The sequence below is a fragment of the Loxodonta africana genome, unplaced genomic scaffold, assembly GCF_030014295.1.
Source record: "Loxodonta africana isolate mLoxAfr1 unplaced genomic scaffold, mLoxAfr1.hap2 scaffold_49, whole genome shotgun sequence".
Lineage (NCBI taxonomy): Eukaryota > Metazoa > Chordata > Mammalia > Proboscidea > Elephantidae > Loxodonta > Loxodonta africana.
The window spans coordinates 591,280-617,440 of record NW_026975207.1 but is presented as its reverse complement, the minus strand read 5'-3'; the positions used below and the strand labels follow the sequence as shown (position 1 = coordinate 617,440).

The following is a 26,161-nucleotide window of genomic DNA, read 5'->3' as shown; positions in this document are numbered from 1 at the left end:
TATCACCAAGACTTACAGGTTTTAAATTCCTCAGAGAGAAGTCACTATGTTCATTTCTCATATTGGAACGCATTGTGTTCCAGATCTTAAAAACATATAGATACATATAAAGACCAAAACTTATTCGAATTATACTAAGAATCTGCATAACAACACTTTTCATGATTTGACAAGTACTTCAAGTTTTTTATTTTATTTTCTTATACTTCACTTTGTAAGTAGTCTAGAATTTAACAATGAAGTCTGTTAAACAAAATTTTCTAGTCAACATAATTTGCGAGAACAAGAAAAGAAAAAGAAAGTTTGAAATTGTAATTCTTCTAAAATATAGCCATTAATTAATGTTTTATATTTTAAGCCAGATGAATCATTATCACAACACTGTTCATATAACTTGTGCGGCTCATATAATTAAAATAATCATAAAACCAAAACCCGCTGCCGTCGATTCTGACTCCTAGCGACCCTATAGGACAGAGTAGAACTGCCCCATAAAGTTTCCAAGGAGTGCCTGGCAGATTCGAATTGCTGACCTCTTGGTTAGCAGCCGTAGCACTTAACCAGTACGCTACCAGGCTTTCCAAAATAATGATAGTGTAGCCTAAATTTATTTTTGTAGTTTGCAACGTGGAACTTATATAATTTACAGAAAAATAGAAGTGAAATGTGTTTTAGTTTTAGTGCATTTACTCTGCATGTTTTAGAAAAACTATGAATATCTCCTAAGAAGTTTTAAAAACATGAAAATTTTATAAAAATTACTTAATATCATGATCAATATTTATCCAGAAAATGTACATTAAATTTCACAAAGTATAAAGCTCTGTATTCAAAGTGCAACACAATAGTATGTATTGAACTGAATTTAATGAACAATGATATAGAGCGTGGAAATTCTATAAACATTACTGAAAACACTATCAATATTCACCCTGAAAACACACAAGAAATTACATACATTTGAAACACTACATTTGAAGTACGAAGCAATAATACCTGTGTCTTTTAAGAGCTGAGAAAATAAACAGAATTAAAACAACTTTACTCCATCTTAACTACAGTGTGCCTTCAAGGAAAATGTAAGGTTTTCAGAAAATTCAGTAGGAGAAATAAGCTTTACCATATTTTTTTTTTTTTTTTTTTTAAATTTTTATTAAGCTTCAAGTGAACATTTACCATTCCAATCAGTCTGTCACATGTAGGTTTACATACATCTTACTCCCTTCTCCCACTTGCTCTCCCCCTATTGAGTCAGCCCTTACAGTCTCTCGTTCCGTGCCAATTTTACCTTCTTCCATCTCTCTCTATCTTCCCATCCCCCCTCCAGTCAAGAGTTGCCAACACACTCTCCCGTGTCCACCTGATTTAATTAGCTCGCTCTTCATCAGTATCTCTCTCCCCCCCACTGACCAGTCCTTTTCATGCCTGATGATTTGTCTTCGGGGTTGGTTCCTGTCCTGTGCCATCAGAAGTTCTGGGGAGCATTGTCTCTGGGATTCCTCTAGTCGCAATCATACCATTAGGTGTGGTCTTTTAATGAGAATTTGGGGTCTGTATCCCATTGGTCTCCTGCTCCCTCAGGAGTTGTCTCTTGTGCTCCCTGACAGGGCAGACATCGATTGTGGCCGGGCACCAACTTGTTCTTCTGGTCTCAGGATATTGTAGGTCTCTGGTTCAAGTGGCCCTTTCTGTCTCTTGGGTTCTTAGTTGTCGTGTGACCTTGGTGTTCTTCCTTTGCCTTTGCTCCCGGTGGGTTGAGACCAATTAATGTATTTTAGATGGCTGCTTGTTGGCATTTAGGACCCCAGGTGCCACAATTCAAAGTGGGATGCAGAGTGTTTTCATAATAGAATTGTTTTGCCCATTGATTTAGAAGTCCTCTCAAACCAAGTTCCCCAGACCCCAGCCCCTGCTTCGCTATCCTTTGAAGCTTTCATTTTATCTCGGAAACCTCTTTACTTTTAATCCTGTCCAATTAGGCTGACCTTCCTTGTTTTGAGTGTTGTCTTTCCCTTCACCCTAAGCAGTTCCCATCTACAGATTGATCAATAAAAAGCCCTCTCCCTCCCTCCCTCCCTCCCTCCCCCCTTTGTAACCACAAAAGTATGTGTTCTTTTCCGTTTTTTCTATTCCTCAAGATCTTATAATAGTGGTCTTATACAATATTTGTCCTTTTGCAACTGACTCATTTCGCTCAGCATAATGCCTTCCAGATTCCTCCATGTTATGAAATGTTTCAGAGATTCGTCACTGTTCTTTATCGATGCGTAGTATTCCATTGTGTGAATATACCACAATTTATTTACCCATTCGTCCGTTGATGGACATCTTGGTTGCTTCCAGCTTTTTGCTATTGTAAACAGAGCTGCAATAAACATGGGTGTGCATATATCTGTTTGTGTGAAGGGTCTTGTATTTTTAGGGTATATTCCGAGGAGTGGGATTTCTGGTTTGTATGGTAGTTCTATTTCTAACTGTTTAAGATAACGCCAGATGGATTTCCACAGTGGTTGTACCATTTTACAATCCCACCAGCAGTGTATGAGAGTTCCAGTCTCTCCGCAGCCTCTCCAACATTTATTATTTTGTGATTTTTGAATTAATGCCAGTCTAGTTGGTGTCAGATGGAATCTCATCGTAGTTTTAATTTGCATTTCTCTAATGACTAATGATCGAGAGCATTTTCTCATGTATCTGTTGGCTGCCTGAATATCTTCTTTAGTGAAATGTGTGTTCATATCCTTTGCCCACTTCTTGATTGGGTTGTTTGTCTTTTTGTGGTTGAGTTTTGACAGAATCATGTAGATTTTAGAGATCAGGCGCTGGTCTGAGATGTCATAGCTGAATATTCTTTCCCAGTCTGTAGGTGGTCTTTTTACTCTTTTGGTGAAGTCTTTAGATGAGCATAGGTGTTTGATTTTTAGGAGCTCCCAGTTATTGGGTTTCTCTTCATCATTTTTGGTAATGTTTTGTATTCTGTTTATGCCCTGTATTAGGGCTCCTAGGGTAGATCCTATTTTTTCTTCCAAGATTTTTATCGTTTTAGTCTTTATGTTTAGGTCTTTGATCCACTTGGAGTTAGTTTTTGTGCATGGTGTGAGGTATGGGTCCTGTTTCATTCTTTTGCAAATGGATATCCAGGTATGCCAGCACCATTTGTTAAAAAGACTATTATTTCCCCAATTGACTGACACTGGTCCTTTGTCAAATATCAGCTGCTCATACGTGGATGGATTTATATCTGGATTCTCAATTCTGTTCCATTGGTCTATGTGCCTGTTGTTGTACCAGTACCAGGCTGTTTTGACTACTGTAGCTATATAATAGGTTCTGAAATCAGGTAGGGTGAGGCCTCCCACTTTCTTCTTCTTTTTCAGTAATGTTTTGCTTATCCGGGGATTCTTTCCTTTCCATATGAAGTTAGTGATTTGTTTCTCTATTCCCTTAAAGTATGACATTGGTATTTGGATTGGAAGTGCGTTGTATGTATAAATGGCTTTTGGTAGAACAGACATTTTTACTATGTTGAGTCTTCCTATCCATGAGCAGGGTATGTTTTTCCATTTAAGCGTGTCCTTTTGAATTTCTTGTAGCAGAGTTTTATAGTTTTCTTTGTATAGGTCTTTTACTTCCTTGGTAAGATTTATTCCTAAGTATTTTATCTTCTTGGGGGCTACTGTGAATGGTATTGATTTGGTTATTTCCTCTTCGGTGTTCTTTTTGTTGGTGTAGAGGAATCCAAGTGATTTTTGTATGTTTATTTTATATCCTGAGACTCTTCCAAACTCTTCTATTAGTTTCAGTAGTTTTCTGGAGGATTTCTTAGGGTTTTCCATGTATACGATCATGTCATCTGCAAATAGTGATAGCTTTACTTCCTCCTTACCAATCTGAATACCCTTTATTTCTTTGTCTAGCCTAATTGCCCTGGCTAGGACTTCAAGTACGATGTTGAATAAGAGCGGTGATAAAGGGCATCCTTGTCTGGTTCCCGTTCTCAAGGGAAATGCTTTCAGGTTCTCTCCATTTAGAGTGATATTGGCTGTTGGCTTTGCATATATGCCCTTTATTATGTTGAGGAATTTTCCTTCAATTCCTATTTTGGTGAGAGTTTTTATCATAAATGGGTGTTGGACTTTGTCAAATGCCTTTTCTGCATCAATTGATAAGATCATGTGGTTTTTGTCTTTTGTTTTATTTATGTGATGGATTACATTAATGGTTTTTCTGATATTAAACCAGCCTTGCATACCTGGTATAAATCCCACTTGATCAGGGTGAATTATTTTTTTGATGTGTTGTTGGATTCTATTGGCTAGAATTTTATTAAGGATTTTTGCATCTATGTTCATGAGGGATATAGGTCTAAAATTTTCTTTTTTTGTAATGTCTTTACCTGGTTTTGGTATCAGGGAGATGGTGGCTTCATAGAATGAGTTGGGTAGTATTCCGTCTTTTTCTATACTTTGAAATACCTTCAATAGTAATGGTGTTAAGTCTTCTCTGAAGGTTTGGTAGAACTCTGCAGTGAAGCCATCTGGGCCAGGACTTTTTTTTGTTGGGAGTTTTTTGATTACCATTTCAATCTCTTTTTTTGTTATGGGTCTATTTAGTTGTTCTACTTCTGTATGTGTTAGTTTAGGTAAGTAGTGTTGTTCCAAGAATTTATCCATTTCTTCTAGGTTTTCAAATTTGTTAGAGTACAATTTTATGTAGTAATCTGATATGATTCTTTTGATTTCATTTGGTTCTGTTGTGATGTGGTCCTTCTCGTTTCTTATTCGGGTTATTTGTTTCCTTTCCTGTTTTTCTTTAGTCAGTCTAGCCAATGGTTTATCAATTTTGTTAATTTTTTCAAAGAACCAGCTTTTGGCTTTGTTAATTCTTTCAATTGTTTTTCTGTTCTCTAATTCATTTAGTTCAGCTCTAATTTTTATTATTTGTTTTCTTCGGGTGCCTGATGGATTCTTTTGTTGCTCACTTTCTATTTGCTCAAGTTGTCGGGACAGTTCTCTGATTTTGTCTCTTTCTTCTTTTTGTATGTGTGCATTTATCGATATAAATTGGCCTCTGAGCACTGCTTTTGCTGTGTCCCAGAGGTTTTGATAGGAAGTATTTTCATTCTCGTTGTTTTCTAAGAATTTCCTTATTCCCTCCTTGATGTCTTCTATAACCCAGTCTTTTTTCAGGAGGGTATTGTTCATTTTCCAAGTATTTGATTTCTTTTCCCTAGTTTTTCTGTTATTGATTTCTAGCTTCATTGCCTTGTGGTCTGAGAAGATGCTTTGTAATATTTCGATGTTTTGGATTCTGCAAAGATTTGTTTTATGCCCTAATATGTGGTCTATTCTAGAGAATGTTCCATGTGCGCTAGAAAAAAAAGTATATTTTGCAGCAGTTGGGTGGAGAGTTCTGTATAAGTCAATGAGGTCAAGTTGGTTGATTGTTGTAAGTAGGTCTTCCGTGTCTCTATTGAGCTTCTTACTGGATGTCCTGTCCTTCTCCGAAAGTGGTGTGTTGAAGTCTCCTACTATATATGTGGAGGTGTCTATCTCACTTTTCAATTCTGTTAAAATTTGATTTATGTATCTTGCAGCCCTGTCATTAGGTGCGTAAATATTTAATATGGTTATGTCTTCCTGATCAATTGTCCCTTTTATCATTATATAGTGTCCTTCTTTATCCTTTGTGGTGGATTTAAGTCTAAAGTCTATTTTGTCAGAAATTAATATTGCTACTCCTCTTCTTTTTTGCTTATTGTTTGCTTGATATACTTTTTTCCATCCTTTGAGTTTTAGTTTGTTTGTGTCTCTAAGTCTAAGGTGTGTCTCTTGTAGGCAGCATATAGATGGATCGTGTTTTTTTATCCAGTCCGTGACTCTCTGTCTCTTTATTGGTGCATTTAGTCCATTTACATTCAGCGTAATTATAGATAAGTAAGTTTTTAGTGCTGTCATTTTGATGCCTTTTTATGTGTGTTGTTGGCCATTTCATTTTTCCACATGCTTTTTTGTGCTGAGACGTTTTTCTTAGTAGCTTGTGAGATCCTCATTTTCATAATGTTTAACTTTGTGTTTATTGAGTCGTTACGTTTTTCTTGGCTTTTTTCTTGAGTTATGGAATTGATATTCCTTTTTGTGGTTACCTTTTTATTTACCCCTATTTTTCTAAGTAAAACCCTAACTTGTATCCTTCTATTTCGCCTTGTATCACTCTCCATCTGGCAGTTCAATGCCTCCTATATTTAGTCCCTCTTTTTGATTATTTTGATCGTTTAGCTATTGATTTCCATGATTTCCTGTTGTGTGTATTATTTTGTTTATTTATTTATTTTTTAGAATTAGTCTTAATTTGTTTGTTTTTGTGCTTTCTCTGTTTGAGTTGCGTTGATATCAGGACGTTCTGTTTTGTGACCTTGTATTGTGCTGGTACCTGATATTATTGGTCATCAGGCCAAACAATCTCCTTTAGCATTTCTTGCAGTCTTGGTTTAGTTTTTGCAAATTCTCTAAACTTGTGTTTATCTGTAAATTACCATATTTTAAAATATGTTAATAGACACTGCATTGGAGAAACTCAGGCACAGCAGTTAAAGTGAAGGATTTGCAAAATATCAGATCAAATGATGTGACAGGTAAAGAGACTCTAAAAGAACAAGCATACCTGTACAAACATCTATGAATTCCAGGTTTATATTTAATTGTTCTTTATACGCCCCCCCCAAAAAAAAACAACTGTTGGTGTGGAGTCGATTCCAACTCATGTCAACCACATGTATCTGTATTTTTCCTAAAAAAAAAAAAACTCCCAATTTGTAGAAAACGCTATGTTCTGGAGGAAGTTTTCGAAGACTTGTTTTACTTCCTGGTTCCTCAGGGAATAAATGAAGGGGTTCTGCATGGGGACAACAGAGGTGTTCAGAATAGCAACTCCTTTGGTCAATGATGCTTTTCTTTTGCAGAGGGATTGGCATACATGAAGATGCAGCTTCCATAAGAGATGGAAATGACAGTCATGTGGGAGGAACAAGTGAAGAAAGTTTTTTTTCTCTTACTGGAAGATCGGATTCTCAGAATAGTCCTGATGACACACATGTAGGACAAAATCGTTAATGCCAAAGTGAATAGCAAAGTAACCAAAGCCAAGTAAAAACCAATTACTTCTAGGAGTCATGTATTTGAGCAAGATAGTTGTAAGAGGGGAAAATAGTCACATGCAAAGTGATCAATGACTTGGGAAGCACAGTAAGCCGGGGGGGGAAGAAGCATAAGGGGTGGGAATATGGTCAGAAACCCTCTCAGCCACACACATGACACAAGCAGGGAGCAGAGTTTCCTGTTCATGGTGCTTGTGTAATGCAGGGGCTTGCAGATAGCCACATAGAAGTCATAGGACATGGCCATCAGAAAGTAAAATTCTATCATCCTCATGAAAATAAAGAAGAGTTGAGCTGCACAGTTGTTATAGGAAATGGTCTTATCCTTGGTGATAATTGCACCCAGAAATCAAGGAATGCATACAGTTGTAAAGGAGATTTCTAGGAAGGAGACGTTCCGGAGGAAGAAATACATAGGTGTCTGTAGATGGCAGTCCACCGAGGTTAGGGTGGTGAGAGTCAGGTTTCCAGTGAAGCTTAATACATATGTGATAAATAGAAAGAGGAAGGTCACAATCTGAAGGTCAGGATCATCAGAAGGGCCTAGGAGGACAAGCTCTGTGACCACTGTGTAGTTATTCATTTCTCTCTCTCTCTTCAATTATTCTTCTTTTAATCCCATTTAGACAAAAATAGTATTAAGGGGAAGAGGTGAAAGATATAATTCATCATGATCAGCATCTTCATCTCCAATATTCTAAAATATCCTGTATAATCCATGCAAATTTTTTCTTATTTTTAAGGTCTTGTTGGCATTCTTTTAATACACATTTATTAGTTCTTTTATATTAAAAATACAGTAGCAGGTAGGAAATCTTCACACAACAAAGCACATCTTTGGGAGTCAATGAATAAAATAATTGTCATTTTATGTCCCATTTATGCAAACTCTCATTACAATTTTGTTGAAACAGTCATAAGAATTACATAGCCCTTTCTTTTCACTCAGATAATTTATTAGACAATCTATCTCCTAGAAACAGAAATGGGCTACTTTAACTTACCAAAAAGTAAAAGTCAAACTTAGAAGCCTGAAGTAACAACTCATCATTTTTTTTAGGATGTAAGAAATCAGTTGCCTTATTACAAGTAATATATTTAAATTTTTAACCCTAAGATTTATGGGTCTAATTGCCAAGACCATATGAGTACACTAAATACAATTGCTACAAGACAGAATAAGTAACCCAATTATTTAAAAAATAGAAAAATTTCAATTACTCACTGGTTTGTCTTCTTATTCCATCACGATCTTTAATGTTCCACATTCTGTATGGCTTCCTAAAAATGTACATGTATGTATTTGAATAGAAACATTTTTATTTTTGAACTGAAAGAGGCATAATGTATTTATTTTTCATTTTGACTGAAGCACAAATTGAAAAGTGACTGCTAACCTTATATCTTATCAACTCTGTCACTGGATTATGGCTCATTGGATTTTCCATGAAATTATCTTCCTGAGTGTGTTGTTCTAATGCTGCTGTAACAGAAATAACACAAGTGGATGGGCTTTAACAAAGAGAAATTTATTTCTTCACAGTGAAGTAGGGTAAAAGTCCAAATTCAGGGCATCAATCTTTCCCCAGATTAGGAGCTTCTCCACGGATGGACCCCAAGTCCAAAGGACTCGCTCTGCTCCTGGTACTGTTATCTTGGTGGTATGCGGTCCCACATTTTCTGCTTGTTTCCCTTCCTTTCATCTCTTGTAAGATAAAAGGTAGTGTAGGCCATGCCCCAGGGAAACTCCCTTTACATTCGATCAGGGATGTGACCTGGGTAAGGGTGTTGCAATCCTACCCTAATAGTTTTTAACATAAAATTACAATCACCAGATCAAGGACAACCACACAGTACTGGGAATCATGGTCTAATCAATTTGACATGTATTATTAGGGTACACAATTCAATCCATGACACTGAGTTATTAAGCTTTTTGGAAAAAAATGTTTCATTCTCTTGTAATTCTGTCTCACAGTTATCTTGTCCATAAGTCTGTTTATCCAAATGGATATCCGGAAAAGTTAAGAAAAAACTTCTTCCATTTTCCTAACCTACTCAGTTAGTTCCCACCTATTCAAATGCTATTTTGAACGTAGTAATAGTTTATCAATTCTGTCCATTAAAATCTTGACAGCTATCTCCTTTTGATTTTAGAGAGTAAAATTTCTGTTGTGAAGAATAAAATGTAAAATCATTGCATACCTTCCAACTACTAGCAACACCCACACTAATCATATTTTATTTTATAATAGCTTAAAGGCAGTTTTTCAGGACATAAAAAGTAGAACATCAGAAACCTTCAAAAGATGTGGAACTATTTTTAACCTCAGCAAAGACTGTGTACTGATCTCCTGGAAACCAGACGAAGTCAGGCCACATCTCTGCTATATTATAGACCATGAGGGAAATCTGGAAGGGGTTCTTGGTTTTCACAGTAACCTGCTCACTCCTCTCTCTAGCAAATCTCTCTTGAGAAGAGTTATGTTCATCCTTGCATCCCACAGAGGACCTAAGATGGTGACTTCTATGTAATATTTATATCCATTAATAAGTTGCTTAATATTAATCCTTACTTCATATTTTATGAGTAATAAAATAAGAAACCCACTTTCTTATAAAAGGTGAAATTTTGATCAAATTTGTAAAGAATCGTCTTCATTAGAAATGTGAACGTTTTGAACATATGTCTTTCAGTTAGCAGCTGAGAATGCTAACCATTTGCACCAACCAGGGACTCCCGTTATTAAAACACACTTCTTTATTTGTCTAAACCTAGTAAATACATACGACAATTTCAGAACTGTTAAACCATATACCTATAATTATACCACTGCAGGATTACTATTTGTGATCTGTTTCTCTTAGTTTTAGAGAATCCAAAAGATTTTGTTTACGCTGGCTGAGCTAAGATGGTGGAATAGACAGATGCTCCCGGCGAACCCTCTATACAACAAAGACCCAAAAAAAAAAAAAGTGAAACGAGTATATTTATGACAAGCTAGAAGCCCTAGCATCAAAGGCAAGCTTAGAAAAAGAACAGAAGGGAAGGGGGAAGAAGAGACAGTACAGAAGCAGAGAGGAATTACTGGGCCTGAATCTCGGAAAACCCTCAGGCATCATTCCGGAGTGGCGGCAGCGGGTTGGTACTAGCATTTTGCCACAGTTTCCTTAGGGAGAAGCAGCCAGCCACACAGCCTACTCATACGTTTGGAACCAGAGAAGAATGGCGCTCTCAGCAAAAGTTAAGTACTTCCGTATGTTTTACCACGCCCCCCACTCATAAGCCAGCTTCAGCACCTGGATTCCCTGGGCCTGAGATAGGCACCGTTGAGTGCCTAGAACCATCCTGCCAGCCATGGAGAAGGAAAAAATTTGCAATTGGGGGAAAAGATAATTTGCCAGTTCCACTAACCAGGGGAGCTCAGCACAGAAGTGGCTCCTGTCCAGGCATAAACAGTCCATGGATTTTGAACACACTTCCCCTCTGCATGGACCTGTGTGGGCCTATTTCAGGAGGCTAGACCCTTGTTGGCAGACTCTAACCATTACAGCTGTGCAGCAGAGAGGTGGGTGATGTTTGGCATTGATTTGCCCATTAAACAGGGTCCTTACCTACCCACATGATGGGCCTAAGGACTGATAGCTCCACTCAGGTCACCGAGCCACCCACTACCAGGTTCCAAGGATAACTAGTACCTCCCAGTCTTTACAACCAAATTATTAGGAGCCCATGGTCTGTCTGAAGAGCCCACCCTACGCACTCTAGGGAACAGGGATGCACTTTTCTCAGAGACACTCGGGGGTCAGTTCTCAGCCCCATGCCTTGGTCAGAGTGTGACCCCCTGCTGCAATCAGATATTGGTATATACACCAATTACCACTGCCCCTCTAAGACTGTAGGACACTGCCTGTACCACACACTTCATGATCAGCTACCTGGACACCTGAGCTGAATCCATACAAGAAAAGTGAATGGACTCCTAGAATGATATAACTGATAACAGCTCTTTCCATCTGAGGACAGGACGACAGCGTTCCAAAGGTGAAAATAATCAAGCTAGCTCACTCAGCCAACCCATTTGGGCATATCAAAACCAAACAAAACAAAGCAAGAGGCTACAACAGAGTAAGCAGGCATAAACTAATATAATAACTTATAGATGGCTCAGAGACAACAGTCAATATCAAGTCACATAAAGAAACAGACCATGATCAACTCAATAAGCTCTCCAAACAAAGAATCCAGGGATCTTCTAGATAAAAGTGCATTCCTGGAATTACCAGAGGCAGAATACAAAAGATTAATATACAGAACTCTTCAAGACATCAGGAAGGAAATGAGACAATACACAGAACATGCCAAGAAACACACAGATAAAGCAGTTGAATAAATTTAAAAGATTGTTCAGAAACATAATGAAAAATTTAATAAGCTGGAAAAATCCATAGACAGACAGCAATCAGAAATTCAGAAGATTAACAATAAAATTATAGACTTACACAACTCAACAGAAAATCAGAGGAGCAGAATTGAGCAAGTAGAAGCCATAATTTCTCAACTTGAACATAAATCACTTGGCAGTAACATATTTGAAGAAAAACCGGATAAAAGAATTTTAAAAAATGAAGAAGCTTTAAGAATCATGTGGGACTCTATCAAGAGAAATAACCTGCGAGGGACTGGAGAACAAGAACAGGGAGGGATAACAGAAAATACGGAGAGAACTGTTGATTTGTTGGCAGAAAACTTGCCTGATATTGTGAAAGATGAGAAGATATCTATCTAAGATGCTCATCGAACTCCACATAAGGTAGATGTTAAAAGATAGTCACCAAGACATATTATAATCATCCCTGCCAAAACCAAAGATAGAGTATTTTTATATACAAAAAGTCACCTACAAAGGAGAGTCAATAAGAATAATCTCAGACTACTATGCAGAAACCATGCAGGCAAGAAGGCAATGGGATGACTTTTTAAAAAAAATTGAAGGAAAAAAATTGCCAACCAAGAATCATATATCCAGCAAAACTGTCTCTTAAATATGAAGGGGAAATTAGGACATATCCAGATAAACAGAAGTTTAGGGAATTCATAAAAACCAACCAAAACCACAAGAAATACTAAAGGAAGTTCTTTTGTTAGAAAATCAATAATATCAGGCATCAACCCAAGACTAGAACACTGGGCAGAGCAATCAGAAGTCAACCCAGACAGGGAAATAAAAAAAAAAAAAAAGCAAGATAAAAAAACCCTCAACATTAAAACAGTAAGAGGGACTAAGAAATGTAATCATAGATCTTCCATATGGACAGGAAGATATGGCGATACAAAGATGTGAAAGTAAGGTTTAAATTTAGAAAACTAGGGGTAAATTTAATCTGTATGCTGAACAAATAATCCGAGAAGCTGGACTATATGAAGAAGAACGGGGCATCAGGATTGAAGGAAGACTTCTTAACAACCTGCGTTATGCACATGATACAACCTTGCTTGCTGAAAGTGAAGAGGACTTGAAGCACTTACTAATGAATATCAAAGACCACAGACTTCAGTATGGATTACACCTCAACATAAAGAAAACAAAAATGCTCACAACTGGACCAAAGAGCAACATCATGATAAATGGAGAAAAGATTGAAGTTGTCATGGATTTCATTTTACTTGGATCCACAATCAACACCCACGGAAGCAGCAGTGGAGAAATCAAAACACGCATTGTATTGGGCAAATCTGCTGCAAAGGACCTCTTCAAAGTGTTGAAGAGCAAAGATGTCACCCTGAAGACTAAGGTGCGCCTGACCCAAGCCATGGTATTTTCAATCACATGATATGGATGTGAAAGCTGGACAATGAATAAGGAAGACCGAAGAACAGTTGACGCCTTTGAATTGTGGTGTTGGCGAAGAATATTGAATATACCATGGACTGCCAAAAGAACGAACACATCTGTCTTGGAAGAAGTGTGGCCAGAATGCTCCTTAGAGGCAAGAATGGTGAGACTGCGTCTTACAAACTTTGCACATGTTGTCAGGAGGGATGAGTCCCTGGAGAAGGACGTCATGCTTGGCAGACTACCGGGTCAGCAGAAAAGAGTAAGACCCTCAAAAAGGTGCATTGACACAGTGGTTGTAACAATGAGCTCAAGCATAACGACGAACGTAAGGATGGCGCAGGACCGGGCAGTGTTTTGTTCTGTTGTGCATAGGGTCTCTATGAGTAGGAACCGACTCGACGGCACCTAACAACAACAACAGGGGTAAATAATAAGGTAACCAAAAGGAGACAAAGTATTCTACTCATCAAAATAAAATACAAGAAAAAAATACTCAGCAGAAACAAAATCAACAACAATGAATATGAGGAAAGGACTATGTATAATCTACTCAGCACATAAAATTAAGTCGGAAAAAGAAACTGTTAACAACACACACAAAAAGACATCAAAATGATAACACTAAATTCATACATATCCGTAATCACACTGAATGTAAATGGACTAAATGTACCAATAAAGAGACAGAGAGTGGCAGAATGGATTAAAAAACACGATCTGTCTATATGTTGCCTACAAGAGACACCTTAGACTTCGAGACACAAACAAACTAAAACTCAAAAGATGGAAAAAATATATCAAGCAAACAACAATCAAAAAAGAGCAGGAGTGGCAATGTTAATTTCTGACAAATAGGCTTTAAAGTTAAGTCCATCATAAAGGATAAGGAAGGACACTATATAGTGATTAAAGGCACAGTATACCAAGAAGATATAACCATATTTAATGTTCATGTACGCAACGATAGGGCTAAAAGATACATAAAACAAACTCTATCAGCATTGAAAAGGGAGATAGACAGCTCCACAATAATAGTAGGAGACTTCAACACATCACTTTCAGGAAAGGGCAGGACATCCAGAACGAAGATCAATAAAGACGCGGAAGATTTAAATGCCACAATCAACCAACATGGCCTCATAGACCTACAGCAAACAAGTATACTTTCTTTTCTAGTGCACATGGAACGTTCTCTGGAATAGACCACATATTAGGTCATAAAGCAAGCCTTAGCAGAATCCAAAACATGTAAATATTACAAAGCATCTTCTCTGACCATAAGGCTATAAAAGTGGAAATCAATAACAGAAAAAACAGGGAAAACAAATCAAACTCTTGGAAACTGGACAATACCCTGCTCAAAGAAGATTGGATTATAGAAGACATTAAGGGTGGAATAAAGGAATACATAGAATTCAATGAGAATGAAAACACTTCCTATCAGAAACTTTGGGACACAGTGGAAGCAGTGCTCAGAGGTCCATTTATATCAATAAATACACACATACAAAAAAGAAGAAAGGGCCAAAATCTAAGAATTATCCCTACAACTTGAATAAATATAAAGAAAACAACAAAAGAAACCCTCAGGCACCAGAAGAAAACATTTAATAAAAATTAGAGCTGAACTAAATGAAATAGAAAACAGAAAAACAATTGAAAGAATTAACAAGACCAAAAGCTGGTTCTTTGAAAAAATCAAAAAATTGATAAACCATAGGCCAAACTCACAAAAGAAAAACAAGAGAGGAAACAAATAACCCGAATAAGAATTGAGATGGGTGATATTACAACAGACCCAACTGAAATTAAAAGAATCCTATCAGATTACTATGAAAAATTGTACTCTAACAAATTGGAAAACCTAGAAGAAATGGATGAATTCCTAGAAACACACTATCTACTTAAACTAACACAAACACAGGTAGGACAGCTAAATTGACAGATAACAAAAGAAGAGATTGAAAAGATAATCAAAAAACTCCCAACAAAAAAAGTCCTGGCTCTGACAGCTTCACTGCACGGTTCTACTAGACTTTCAGAGAAGAGGTAACTCCACTACTAGTAAAGGTATTTCAGACCATAGAAGAGGACGGAATACTCCCAAACTCATTCTATGAAGCTGGCATATCCCTGATACCAAAACGAGCTGAAGACACCACAAAAAAAGAAAATTACAGACCTATGTTCCACATGAACTGATACGCAACAATCCTCAACAAAATTCTAGCCAATAGAATTCAACAACATGTCAAAAAAATAATTCACCATGACCAAGTGGGATTCATACCAGGTGTGCAGGGATGGTTCAACATTAGAAAAACAATTAATGTAATCCACCACATAAATAAATAAAAGACAAGAATCACATGATTTTACCAACTGATGCAGAAAAGGCATTTGACAAATTCAACACCCATTCAGGATAAAAACTCTCAGCAAAACAGAAAAAGAAGGGAAATTCCTCAACATAATAAAGGGCATTTATACAAAGCCAACAGCCAACGTCCTCCTAAATGGAGAGAGCCTGAAAGCATTCCCATTGAGATAGGGAACCACACAAGGATACCCTTTATCACCGCTGTTATTCAACATTGTGCTGGAGGTCCTAGCCAGAGCAATTAGGCTAGATAAAGAAACAAAGGGCATCCAGATTGGCACGGAAGAAGAAAAATTATATATATATATATATTTTTTTTTTTGCAGACGACATGATCTTATACACAGAAAACCCTAAGGAATCCTCCAGAAAACTACTGAAACTAATAGAAGAGTTCAGCAGACTATTGGGATATAAGATAAACATACAAAAATCAGAGGGTTAGGGTTTTAGGGTTAGCGTTATGGTTAAGGGTTAAGGGTTAGGTTTAGGGTCAGGGGTCGGGGTCGGGGTCGGGGTTGGGTTACGGTTAGGGGTTAGGGTTAGGGTTTAGGGTTAGGGTTAGTGTCAGGGTTTAGGGTCAGAGTTCGGGTTTAGGATTGGGGCCAGGGTAGTGGTCAGGTTTAGGGTTAGGGTTAGCGTTGGGTTGGGATGGGTTGGGTTCGGTTAGGGTTAGGGTTTCGGGTTTCAGGTTGGGGTTGGGCTTGGGGTTGGGTTAGGGTTAGGGTTAGGGTCAGGGTTTTACGGTTAGGGTTAGGGTTATGGTTAGGGTCAGGGTTACGGGTTAAGGGTTAGGGTCAGGGCCACGGTCAGTGTGGGGGTTCGGGGTCGGGTTAGGGTTGGGTTTGGGGTTGGGTTTGGGGTTGGGGTTGGGGATTAGGATTGGGGTTAGGGTTGGGGTTAGGGCTGCGGTTAAGTTTGTGGTTGGATTGGGGTTAGGGTCAGGGTTAGGTTTGGGGTTGGGGTTGGGGTTACGTTTGCGGTTAGGGTTACAGTTGTTAGGGTTAGGGTTTAGGGTTAGGGTTAGGATTAGGGTTTAGGTTGAGGGTGAGGGTTAGGGTTTGGGGTTGTGGTTGGGATTAGGGGTTCGGGTTCGGGTTTTGGGTTCGGGATCGGGTTTAGGGTTAGGGTTTAGGGGTAGGGTTTAGGGTTAGGGTTTAGGGTTAGGGTTAGGTTTTAGGATTAGCTTTAGGGTTCAGGTTAGGATTAAAACCTCACAATACGGTGGCGTCTCGAGGCTTCGTGTGACGCAGTTCAGCAACTGAGGGCGTCACCTGCGCAGTCCACCGCCTCTCATACCGCACCGTACAGAGTATTCAGCGTTGGTTTTTATCCTAACATCGCTCCTTCTTTCACCTTGAGTTACTACTTCATCCTCCAAAAAATAACTATATAGATAAAATAGACATGCATATCTATCTAGACATAACTGACCCCGGCTCACAAATACTAATTCCCACAATATCGTACCTAAAACAGCAGAAACTTTGACCAAATCAGCGACTACAAAAAGCCCAGCGGCCAAGAAAACAACACCAGACAGACCGCGGAACCACGCGTTTCCAAGCGTCCTTGTAATCGGGTGATCGCCACATCTCTCCCCACAGTGCTTTATCAGGTTCCGAAGGGAGGTTCGCATAGCTTCTTTAACCTTGTAGTTGCATCGACACACGTAAGCACGGCTTGCGAAAAATGTTTCTGTAGGTATGTGTAACTCCAGGGATATCGTTTTCAAAATAACCTACGTCTGCTGGAACGCATCGGCGACGTTTCTGGACAGTCGTTTTGGTGTGGCCCTCTGACAGTGTCACCCGGTTGGGTCCGCTTCTCCACGACCCCCATCCCGTGACTTCACTGGGAAAAGCAGGTCAACCCCTTTAGGTAGTCACGTAGGCGCGCAGTCGGCCCGGGATAAATTTGCTCTCCTGGACCCACTGAGTTTGTCGCGGACTCATTCCCGGACTCACCTCCCTGACCCGCCTTTAGCTGCCGCCCAGGCTCCGGGCCCGCCTCCTTGCCGCCCGCGGCCGCCAGAGGGCGCAGCCTCCCCTCGAGAGCGCGGCCTGGTCCCCTCCAAGCGCCGGGAGCTCCCGGGCTTCCCGCTCCAGCCTAGGGCCTTCGCCATCCGCCCTGACCTGGGGAGCAGGCCTCTGCGGAGGGCCTTGACACCGCGCGGACCTCGTCGCCTCCTCTAGCTCTCCCTGACTCGCTTCTGGACACACTGAACCCCGTCTGAGCTATCCGCCCTCCCCCTCCCCAGACCAGCCCCCCACCCCTCGGAGGGACTAATTCACGCTGAACCCTCCGCTCTCCGCCTGGGGCCTTTGAAGGGCCGCGAGGGCTCAGGGCCTCTGAACTGCGGCGTCATCTCATCTTCAATCCCGGACAGCCTGGGATCGCCAAAGCTCAGGCTCAGGAGGGTTTTGGTTAAGGGTAGGCTTAGGGCTATAGTTCAGGTTAGGGCTGGGGGGGTTAGGGCTAGGGCTAGGGCTAGGATTAGGGCTAGGGCGAGGGTTAGGGCGAGGGTGAGGGTGAGGGTGAGGGTGAGGGTGAGGGTGAGGGTGAGGGTGAGGGTGAGGGTGAGGGTGAGGGTGAGGGTGAGGGTGAGGGTGAGGGTGAGGGTGAGGGTGAGGGTGAGGGTGAGGGTGAGGGTGAGGGTGAGGTGCTAATTCACGCTGAACCCGCCGCTCTCCACCCGGGGCCTTTGAAGAGCCGCGAGGGCTTAGGGCGTCTAAGCTCCGGCGTCATCTCCTCTTCAGTCCGGACAGCCCGGGGTCGCCAAAGCTCAGGCTCAGGAGCCCAGAGGGAACGAAGCAAATAGTCTCCTGAGTCACACATTCCTTCTTTTCTTCACTTCCCTTCTTGGTTGCTCCTTCCTTTAACCCATTGGTTCCCTTAAGAAACCCTTCTGACCAACGAAAATCAAGAGATTCGGTAATGCGCAAAGGTGGCCACGCTGTGGACACATCGGCCCCTTCCCAAGTGGTCAGCAAGCAATGAGGAGGCACAAAGGGTCAGACAGGCAGTGGCGGGCTGGTGGGACCAAATGCCTAGACGCCAGCAAAGGCAGAAACCGCAGGAGGAAGAAGAGCGGGCAGTATGACTTCATTCCTACTGGGCAAGTGGGGGAGTGCGTAGCCGTCTGGGATGGGGGTAGGAGCTTTGGACCATAGGAATGGGGCAGAGGCCCTGGAGAGGCACTTGTCATTTCCCAATCCTTTGTGCTCTGGAGATTTTTTGTTTCGCATGCATGTTCTCTGTGTTTCAATAGCGGCAATTTGTTTTCATTTTTATGGTTTCAACTATCTGTCTGTTCTACCAATGAACTCCTTCATCCAGCTCGATAATCTCTATCACCTTTCCGAGGCTACCACGTCCAACGACGATGGGAGGAGTCTCAGGTGAAAGACGCTAAGAAAGAGGCCTGGTGTTTATGTATAAAAACTTAATTATTAATAAGTTGGGCAAGTGTCTGGACAGATATGACCCAGAATATATATACATTACTCCAAACACGTGCGACAGCAATCGCATCGATACACTTTCTTCGGCGATGGAATGGTGTTGCTCTAACGCCTTTCAGTCCATCTTCTGTGTGTTGAGAGTGGCCCAAGGGAGACATCCGTTCACAGGGGGGCTGTTGCTCTGGGACGTAAACTGTGCCATCGTTCCTTCGGTGATAGCTGTGGAACAAACTGTCTTCCAGTTCCCAGTTCCCACTCTCACACCTAAGGGAAAAGAAACATGTTAAAAAAGAAAGAAAAGAAAAAGAAAAAAACTGTCCTTTTAAAAAAAATCCCCTTATGAGTGGAGAGGGCGTCCGCTCTTTCTCTACACACCTACCCAATAATTTCCAATTTGAGGGCCCATCTTGCCAGAAGGGAAAGAAGTTGAGATGTGTACAAGGTAGACCTATTTCCGTCGCCGGGGTTCGCTTAGGATTCGTGGATTGCACAGACTGCCAAGGAGGCAACGATGGCAGGGAGGAGTTCCGATCAGTCGTGCGAAGGCTTTTGTTCATCTGGCTTTAGCCAATGGGTCCATCGCCTGGTGCCCCGGGTGCCTCCGGGGGCAAGACCGAGGAGCCTCCAAAGGATCAGGCACCCCACGACTTGAAGATGCACAGTCAGCGCTGCGTCCATGTGCTAGGTCCAAGTTTCCCAGAGTCTTATCTTTCTTCCCGCGTTCCTTCGGCTCCGGAACACCGCGTCGTGGCTGTCCAGCATCTCTTTCCATTGTACGGATTCGTCCTCAAGGGATAGATGCCTGGATGTGGGTTCGGTCAATCTTGCAGCACGTCAAGCAGGGTCTGAAAGTCAATGTCGCTGAGGGAGAGTTCGAGTTGTGGAGGGTCCTCCTCCTGTGGATCCGCGTTCAGAAAGGTTTGGGACTTTCCCTGCAACTCTGGGGCGGAGAGGAGTTCATCTAAAAGGCTCTCGGTTTCCTGGCAGTCTTGGTCTGGTGGATGAGATGACCCTTGAGCCGATTGTGCCGGCTCTGGCCACAGGTGTGCCTCGGAGTGTCCGGGCTGCTGGAGTGTCTCTTGGCTGGGTTCCCATCGGGCAGTCACACCCTGGGCCACCTCACAGCCCCATTGCGTGAAGGGAGCTGTGACTTGCTGAGCCGGAACCTGCCCTTGCGTCTTTGAATTGTCAGGCCGAGAAGGGTCTTGGGCGAGCCACCCTGCCGAGACAGCGTGTTGGTCACGATCCCGGTCATTTCCTGGGTATTGGGGCCAGAAAGGAGCCTGAGGGTCTGACAGCCTGTCTCCCACAGTGGGTCCTGTTGGCGATTGGTTCAGGTGTGTTCCCGGCGCGTGAGAGGTCTCTGCTGTCTTCTTCACAATCAGGGCGGGCTGGTCCATCACGGCACCTGGTGCTTGGTCGGCACAGCCCTGGGTGGGTTCCGAAGGAAGAAACGGTGTACGGGACTCAGTGAGAACAGGTAGGATGGCTTGGTTGCTGCTGGAAGGATGGGAGGGTGGGCCGAGAGGGTAGGTGCTCTGTACAGAGGACAGGTCGCTCTGGTCAAGTGGAAGCGTGGCCGCAGGAGTCGGGCTGTCTGCCAAGGACTTCGGCGGTGCACTCGCGCTCTGCACCGGCTTCCGAGCTCTTCGGTTCTGAAACCATACGTGAATTCGGGATCGCGGAAGGCCAGTTCGTTGAGCCAGTTCTTCCTTGGCCTCGTTACCAGGGTACCGGTTCTTCTCGAAGGCCTCGACTAGGAGACTCGTTTGCGATGTGGTGATGCGTGTGCGTTTTCGTCTGGCCGCTTTGGGGAAATTTTCCGGAGACCAAGGCTGAGGCTCTCCCTGTCCCTGGGACGGCTCTTCTTCGGAGGCCTGTCCAGAGGCCGAGCGGCTCTTCCTTAGGTGACCTGCTCTGCGGTTTCCAAACCAAGTCTGAATGCGATCCTCCGCGATGCCGGTTTCTCTGGCGAGTTCTTCTCTGGTAGTTATACCAGGGTAGGGGTTCTGTTCAAACGCTGCTTGCAGGGTCTCTCTTTGACTGGGCTTCAAAACCAACCTCTCTCGTCGGCCTCGTGGATTTTGAGAGCGACTCGAAGCGCCGGTCGGATCCATCGCGGCAAGTCAGCCGGACTGCACGGAGACTCGCGGCCAAGTGAACAGCTCCCCGAAACGCGGGACTCAGCCACACCCGGAATGCTTTGCGCAGCAAAGGAAGGCCCCAAGGCCCATGTGGGAAATCACCTGACCCACCGGAGTCCTTCATTAAGTACCTGAGGCCTTGGAGGAAAGCGTTGAAGGGCAGGATGACTCACTCCTAAGTGGAAGTAGAGATTTTATCAGGGGATTTGGCAACGGTCGTCCTATTAGTGTGTTGCGTCCGAGGAATGCATTTCCAATGGAAGGATTTTCCGGCACCTTGTCAGGTCGGTGGGGGCTGGGGGACGGGACTGAGATTCCCAGGCGCCTTAGTTCGCTGGTGCCGCCCTGACAGAACTAGCACCCGTGCGTGGCTTTGACAAACAGAAATGTATTCTTTCACAGTCGACCAGGCGACGAGTCCCAATTCAGGGCGCCAGCGCCTGGGGAAGGAGTTCCCTGTCTGTCAGCTCTGGGTGAAGGCCCTAGTCATCAGTCATCTTCTGGTCTACGAGCTGCTCAGTGCAGGGACCCGAGGTCCGAAGGACGCGCTCTGCCTCTGCCTCTTCTTCCTTGGCGCCCACTGGTCCCTCTCCTCTCTGCTAGCTTCTCTCTTTTCTGTCTCAAAAGGGACTGCCTGCCCATACAACCTAATCCTGTACCTTGCCTCCTCCCTCATTGACATAACCGCCGCCTGTGCTCCTGCCTCATTAACATGATAAAAACCATCACAGAGGGTAGGATTTACAACCCCCGGGGTAATTAGGACGGATCACAAATCCCAGAAGGACCAGACAAGTCTGAGAATCCTGGATTCCTTGGATTCTCAGGCTGCCAAGGGTCTTGACCCCGCAATCCTGCCAGACGGTGAGTTGATTGTGATCCTAGCGATATCCCGCCTATTAAGGCCAGGAGGGACTCTGAGTTTCTGATAGCCTCTTTCCCACAGACGGTTCTATTGGCGGCAGATCTGCGCCTCCCCCAAGGTGGTTGCCCCCACCCCGCCCATCGCCTTAGCAGGATGAGCTCCCTGCCCCGCTGGCTGGTGCGCCTACACATCCCGCCGCTAGTGGAGCTGGGTTGGGGCTTTGGGGGGAGGGCGGGCCCGGCGGGTACCCTTGTGTGTGCGGCCCACGCCCCTCCCTCCCGAGCCCTCTCTCCGTCGCCTTCTCTCTCTTCTCCTCTCGGGTTGGCAATGCCTGGATAATTGGACAGAACGCACCGTTGTACGGAGGGTTAGTCAGGATTCTTTTGACACAATCAGTGTCCCATTCCGCGGTTTGTTCCAAAGAGAAGGCCGTTGATGTCGTCCTGGGGAAGCGGTGGAGACCCGCTCTCTTTCGGAAAATCCTTTGGCACCGCCAGGTGCAGCTGGCTGATCCGCTTGCCCGGGAGACATTCTGCCTTGGGAGCAATAAAGAAATGAATAATACTTAACCGGATTACTCATTTGAAATAAAAGAAAAGGAAATGAGATTAAAATCTTACAATACGCTGGCGTCTCGAGGCTTCGACTTGGCCCTCTGCTGGTCCACAGCCTCCGCTGGCATACTGCATGTGCATCACTTCTCCGACGACAAGGCCGAAATGTGGGCATCCAGGGCCCCAGCAGTCCAGAGTGTACAGATGGTGGCATATGGATTACCTCTTTGTCACGTACGGGAGGGAAGCCTGGGCCCTAGAGTGGCTCCACTAGAGCTCCACGAACTCAACTATTTTCCCTGACCTTTGGCCCGTGCCCTCGTGAGTGTGTGATCTGTAGTTACAATTCTCCTCTGACCACTCTGAATCCTCCACCTGTGGGTACCTGAGTGTGGAAATCAACATCTATCAATGGCTGAAGTGTCACAGGTCACTAGGTGTCTAGGCTCAGGCTGACCTTGGCTGTCTTCTGCCCAGGCAAGGAGCCTAATCTTTCAACGGAAATGAGGACACGTGGTCAGTAGCCGACATCCTGTCTTTCATCCATACAGCGGTCTCGATGAGGGTAAAGAGGCCATTTAGGCCACTTGAAGGCTGAGTGCGAGGCCTAAGGCTTCTTTCCCAATCACCTTGGAGACAGCCACCGGAAGGCTGGGTGGAACTTCTGACGGGGACGAGTCACAAACACTGAGCCAATAGGAGAGGTCCAGCGTAACAGGCCAGTTCCGCAGAACCCTCCATTTTACCCATGGATACACAACGGACCTTTCGGTCTTTGGCCACAAAATCGAGGGCACCTAGGAAATAACTTCACAGTAGACCACGCCTGATGCGTACAAGTTGGAAACACTGGGTTAGGAGGCAGGTACCTCTTTCCCACTTACGCTAGGGTATCAGTAGAGAAGGCGCCCTTCCTCAGCATCTATGGCCCCTCTCTGTATGTGTTCATTCAGAGAAATCTCTTCATTCTACCCCTGAGACACATCGCAAGTATGAGGGGCCTGAGAGATTGCCTGGAGATGAAAAAGGGGAGGGTTCTGCCTCTACAGCTTCCCCGTGGGTAGAGAATAGCAGGTAGTCTCTCTGGAAGGTCTTAGCTTCTGTTGATTGACATGGGCAATACAGTAGCGGCGGACCCCGGCCAGGTGGAACTTGTGGGCAGATGCAACCTCTCTGGCGACGAATAATTTTGCTGGTGTCTTGTACGGTGAAAACCTAGACCTGCCAAGTGGGATGGGTAGAGAACATTGACCCACACCCGCCAGGGGCCTTTCCTGGGACTAAAGATCCCCACCTGGTCTCAATGTCTTCGCCCTCTCAGCACACACCTTTCCTGCACAAATAATCCTGCCTTTCTCCGTCAGTGCCTTATCCTACTAGGAAAAAAAGCATGCTGCTCAAAAAGGACGATGCCAGGGAAATCGAAGGGACACTGCCATTTTCCATATGTTTCCTATCAACATGTCACCACCTCTGGTGCAAAGCTGTGTATGTGGCCGGGTTCTGAAGGCAAGGTTGAAATCCTGGCAGCCTAGGCCCTTGTAGTCCAATGGTTTATGTACTTGGGGACCTGGATGACCTGTTTGCCACATACAGGAGGGATCCTTGGCCCCTTCATGGGCTCACCATTCAGCTCCACGACGTCCACTACTGGCCCTGGCCTTTGCTTTGGCTGCTGCCCCATTGAACGTGTGCTCCAGAGCAATGTTTCTTCACCCATCACTATCATTCTGCCACCAGGGGATATGTGAGTGTAGGAGTCACTATGTGTCACTGACAGCAGTGTCACAAGTCACTAGACTTCCGGGTACTAGCTGACCTAGGCTGCCTTCTGCCCCAAGCAAGGTCCTGAATCCATTATCCCAGATGCTGACCCCTGGGCACTGGCGAAAATTAATTTTTATCAACACAGAGGTCTGAGTGAGGGTCAGAGGGCCAGGTAGGTGAAGTGAAGGCCAGGTGGGCAGGGCTAAGGCTTCTTTGCCATCACCATGGAGAATGTCTCCCCACCGGAAGAGTGGGCGGAGCTTATGATGAGCCTGGTGAGAAGACTGATCCAAAGGCAGAGATCCGACCCACCAGAAAGATGACACAGGGCCCTCCATTGTGACCTAGGACACCTAGTAGCCACAGGATTTGAGCACAGCGCTACGCAGGCACAAGGGAGCCCCTGGTGCGGACTGCTTCAGGGCATTGGAAGAGCAGGCCAGGTACCTCTTTCCCACTTTCCTGAAGATATCAGTACGCAAGGCATCCCCACTCAGCATCTCTTGCCTCTCTCTGTATGTGTTCATTCTCGGAAATCTCTTCCTTCTCCCCGTTGTCACTTCACAGCTTGGAGTTCCTGACAGAGTGCCTAGAGACGAAAGAGCAAAGGGGGAAGGCGTCTGGCTCTACTGCTTGCCCATGGGCAGAGAAGATCTGGTAGTATATCTGGAAGCTCTAGAGAGTAGTGCTTGATTGGGGAGCTGCATCACGGGTGGACCCTGTCCAGGTGAAGCTTGCTGACATGTGGCAACCTCTCCGGAAACTACTAATTCCACTGATAACAGTGTATGCAAATACCCGGCTGAGTGCCATGGGCAGAGAACATTGACACATACCTGCCAGAGGCCTATCCTGGGTCTGAAGAGTCCACCCTGGTCTCCAGCGACTCATCATCTCAGCACACACTTTGCCTGCACACATGGAATCCGCCTCTCTCTACGAATGCCTTCTCCTGCTAGGAAACACACGATGGCACTCAGCCAAAGGAGAGCACAGGCAAAGTCAACCGAAGCCCCTGTTTTCAAGATTTTGCTCTCTGCCGGGCCACAGCCTCTGCTGGCACAGTGGATGTGTGTCACTTCTCCGAAGACAAGGCCGCAATCCGGGCATCCAGGGCCCCAGCAGTCCAGAGTCTGCTGATGGTGGCATATGGATTACCTCTTTTTCACGAACAGGAGGGAGACCTGGGGCCTGGACTGGCTCCGCTAGAGCTCCACAACCTCAGTTATTTTCCCTGACCTTTGGCCCATGCCCTTGTGAGTGTGTGATCTCTAGTTACACTTTTCCTCCAACCACTCTGAATCCGTCACCTACGGATACATGAGCGTGGAAATCAACATCTATCACTGGCTGCAGTGTCACAGGTCACTAGGTGTCTAGGCTCAGGCTGACCTTGGCTGTCTTCTGCCCAGGCAAGGAGCCTAATCCTTCCAAGGAAATGAGGACACGTGCTCACTGGCCGACACCCTTTCTTTCATCCGCACAGTGTTCTGGATGAGGGTAAAGAGGCCATGTAGGCCAGGTGAAGGCTGAGTGCGGGGCCTAAGGCTTCTTTCCCAATCACCATGGAGACAACCACCGGAAGGCTGCCCGGAATTTCTGACCGGGATGAGTCACAAACACTGAGCTAATAGGAGAGGTCCAGCCCAACAGGCCAGTTCCTCAGATCCCTCCATTTTACCCATGGACACACAATGGCCCCTTCTGTTTTTGGCCACAAAATTGAGGGCACCCAGGGAATAACTTCAGAGTAGGGAACCCCTGATGTGAATAGGTTTGACACACTGGGCAGCAGGCAGGTATCTCTTTTCCACTTAGGCTAGGGTATCCGTAGGAAAGACGCCCTTCCTCAGCATCTATAGCCCCTCTCTGTATGTGTTCTTTCAGAGAAATCTCTTCATTCTACCCCTGAGACACATCACAAGTATGAGGGGTCTCAGAGAGAGCCTGGAGATGAAACAGGGGAGACTTCTGGCTATACCACCTTCCCG

General features: G+C 44.1%; 1 long non-coding RNA gene across 1 annotated transcript in view; it reads right to left on the bottom strand.

The window, feature by feature from the left end:
- Positions 1-25,185, bottom strand: part of LOC135229747 (uncharacterized) — a 471,035-nt gene extending 445,850 nt beyond the window's left edge. The window contains exon 1 of the long non-coding RNA XR_010320438.1: positions 25,007-25,185. This is a non-coding gene — a long non-coding RNA (uncharacterized LOC135229747). The remainder of the gene's footprint in view (positions 1-25,006) is intronic.
- Positions 25,186-26,161: the final 976 nt, after the last annotated feature.